Below are 3527 nucleotides of genomic sequence, written 5' to 3'. Positions count from 1 at the left end.
GGGGGGTTAAGGGCCTCGCTCAGGGGGCCAGAGTGAGGCAAATGATGTTATAACTGGTCTATTTGGGTGTAATTGTGTTGTGAGCATTGTATATACAAATTAAATGGGTTGTGTTGTTGGGCTGTCAGCTTAAAATGTATTTACTTGTGGATGTTGCCATAAACAGTGTGTCACCTGCAGAAGCTCCATGTGTGCATGTGCAGTGACTGGGGTTTGGTATGGTAAAGTACACCCAGCTATAATGGGCACACTTTTCCACTGGTGAAAAAAAACCCACATTGTTTTCAAGTGGACATTCAACTAACAGTAACAAAAGTGTACCACAAAGGACCTGACTGTATAAAAGAACAGGTGAAACATGTAAGAGTGAATGGAGTGAACGAATGAATACAAAACAACAGATGATTTGATTGGAAAACCGTAAACAGCAACTCAGCAGGTGAAGTGGTGCTGGCAGCTGGCTCTTGAAAGGTAAACCATTCAAATGGATTGAAGTAGAACCATGAGGGCCTGGGAACAAAGAGGGAAACATTGAAATAAAGGGACTGAGCTGCGTGAGGTAGTTGATGCTGGTCATCACAACAAAACAAAAGTCTAATGGTCCTTGTACAGTGGAAGGCCTGGCCTGGCCTGGCCTGGCCTGGCCTGGCCCAGCCTGGACTTGCCTGAGCTGACCTGGGTTCCACACCAGGTTTTGTGTGTCAACGTTTATTTATATAGCACGTTTGCAACAACCTCAGCTGAACAAAGTGCATCACAAGAATTACAGCAACATAGATTAAAATATGATAAAATAAATAAAATTGAGTTTAATAAAAATAAAAGTATGATAAAAATTGGCAGTAAAATATCAATACCAATAAAATAATAGTACAAATAAAATCCAAAACATACTTTATTTCAGTTGCTGAAATTTCCCCAAAACTCGAATCAATCAAGTACTAATTAGAAGTTGAAGTGAAGGTTGAGTGTTGACATTGGGCAGTCTGGCCCAGTTCAGCTCGGTTTTTGGAACCTGAGACCTGGAGTTCCATTCAGGCTGTGCTGGTGCTGCAGATTTGACATCAGCAAACTGATGGCCCTTGATTTGTTCGCTGGCCGGGGGGGGGTGTCACGTCACAGATTAGTCATACTTCCAGCAACGGCTCAAAAATGGCAAAGTGAAAGACAAAATGCAAAATGACAAAGTGCAGATGTTGAGCTGAGATTTCCATGGTCTTGCTATGATCCCGTCCATATTGAGGTGGCATTCTGCTGAAAGCAAACACAACCAGAGCCAGGGAAGACCTGGACTGGGCCGACCTTGGCCGTATCAGACTTTACAATGCATAACAGGCATCAATGAACTAGTAGGGTACCTGGGAATGTTTTTTTTTTTTAGTTTATCACTGAAAGAATAAATGTTGTAAACTTTAACAAGGATCCTCACAGTTTACCACACTGCACTCAAAAACCCATCCCATATTGGTGGTATTTTATTTTTGGGGCAGTAGAATATAACAAAAACAGCAAACGCTGGATTTTCATTCATCCATTCATTTTCTAACACGGTTCAGTCAAGAGATGCAACAGAAACAGGCAAAACAGTTTCAGATCGTCTAAACCAATTGGACAAAAGACAGTCAAGACAATGTTTAGAACAGTATGTAGGACGGAGAAAGGAACAGACGGTAGATAAGGCTGTAGGTAGGCAGGACAGCAGGAAGGTATGAAGCATGGTCGATACAAAGGACTATAGGTAGGTAAGATGGTAGGTTCAGCAGTAGATAGGTAGGCAAGACTGTAGGAAGATAAGATGGTAGGAAGGCAGGCAGATAGGACAGTGGGTAGGTAGGGCAGTAGATATGGAAACAGTAGATAGGACAATAGGTGCAAAGGAAAGCAGGTATTCAGGAGCGTAGGTAGATAGAATGGATAGTAGAATGGTAGATCCACACAGGGAATTAGCAACACAGGACTATAGGTAGACAAAATAGTAGAAAGGCTGGATGGTAGGCAGACAGGACAGAAAGTAGGCAGAATGGTAAAAAAAGTAGATATACAAAGCAGGTATTCAGGACAGTAGGTGGGCAGGACAGCATGAAGGACTGAAGGCAGGCAGAATAGAATAAGAAACAATGATAGACAGGCAGGATCGTGAGAAGGTAGGATGGTAGGTAATCAGATTGTAGGCAGGACTGTAGATACGCAGAATAATTGATATGCAGTAGGTAGGTAGGACGATAGACAGGACAGTAGGTAAGGTGGTAGAATGTTATGTAAGTGTGTAGATTTTGAAGGTAGGACAGTAGAAGCTCGTATCTCTCTTGGTATTTTGTTTCTCCTCTCTTTAAAGAAAAAAGAGGCACTCTTTATAAAACTAAACCATAGTAACAGCCAACACTCAACCTTGTAATGTGCTAAACCTGGAATAAAAAAATAGGAAGCTTTGTTGGGTCATAGAGACCTTCAGCTCAGAACAAACTGGGACACTGACGTGAAAATCCTTTATCGACACTCAAATACTGCAGGCATTCTATCATCCCTGAGAGCCTGAGAGCCGGCTCGCTGACCAGCACGCAGAGCTCACAAACACACCGGACCGACACCTGGAGGTTGCACGACTCCAGCTCAATCTGACTGCACGATCCGTCTAATCATCTCTCAGCACATTGGCAGTAGATCACTGCGGTAGATTATTGCACTGCCGGCAACATCCACAGTGTAAGAGTCATTAATCCACAGCACTGACCGGGTGAGAAACACACAACTGTGTCCATCTGTGACATCACAGTCTCTCAGAGGTCAAACAGCTCAGTACCTATGCACAACTTTTGAAGTTAACACTGTTAGCAAAATATTTTGTGAACTAGTCAATTTTAATGGTATACGGCTAAAAAATATATAATGTGATAATAGCAGAGAGTTATGAAAAACATACAGTTTCAGAGTGTCACATTTCACTTTATGTTCAACGTTGGTGGCACGGTGACACAGATGGTAGAGCTGCTGCCTCTCGGCAAGAAGGTTGCCGGTTCAGATCTCATCCCGGGACCTCTCTGGGTAGAGTTTGCATGTTCTCTCCGTGCATGTTGTGGGTTTTCTCCTGGTACTCCAGTTTCCTCCCACAGATCAAAAACATGCATGTTAGACTGATGGTTACTCTGAATTGTCTCTAGGTGAGAGAGAGAATGGTTGTTTGTCTCGTTTGTCTCGGTTTGTCCCTGTGATGGACTGGAGACCTGTCTAGGGTGTCCCTCGTCTCTCGCACAGTGATGGCTGGACATGAACAACAGTGACCCCCACGACCCAAAAATGGAAAAAGCGGGTAAAGGGATGGATGGATGGATGGATGGATAGATGGATAGATGGATAGATAGATAGATAGATAGATAGATAGATAGATAGATAGATAGATAGATAGATAGATAGATAGATAGATAGATAGATAGATAGATAGATAGATAGATAGATAGATAGATAGATAGATAGATAGATAGATAGATAGATAGATAGATAGATAGATAGATAGATAGATAGATAGATAG

The 3527-nt window shown here is 42.4% G+C and overlaps 1 protein-coding gene across 2 annotated transcripts in view; it reads left to right on the top strand.

The window, feature by feature from the left end:
• Nucleotides 1-3527, top strand: part of LOC119419464 (cytochrome P450 2J6) — a gene marked incomplete in the record, with an annotated part of 21347 nt that overhangs the window by 3050 nt on the left and 14770 nt on the right.

The sequence above is a fragment of the Nematolebias whitei genome, chromosome 13 (genome assembly GCF_014905685.2).
Source record: "Nematolebias whitei isolate Nwh7 chromosome 13, NemWhi1, whole genome shotgun sequence".
Classification (NCBI taxonomy): Eukaryota; Metazoa; Chordata; class Actinopteri; order Cyprinodontiformes; family Rivulidae; genus Nematolebias; species Nematolebias whitei.
The sequence above is the reverse complement of the archived record's forward strand: the minus strand, read 5'-3'. Positions and strand labels throughout refer to the sequence as shown.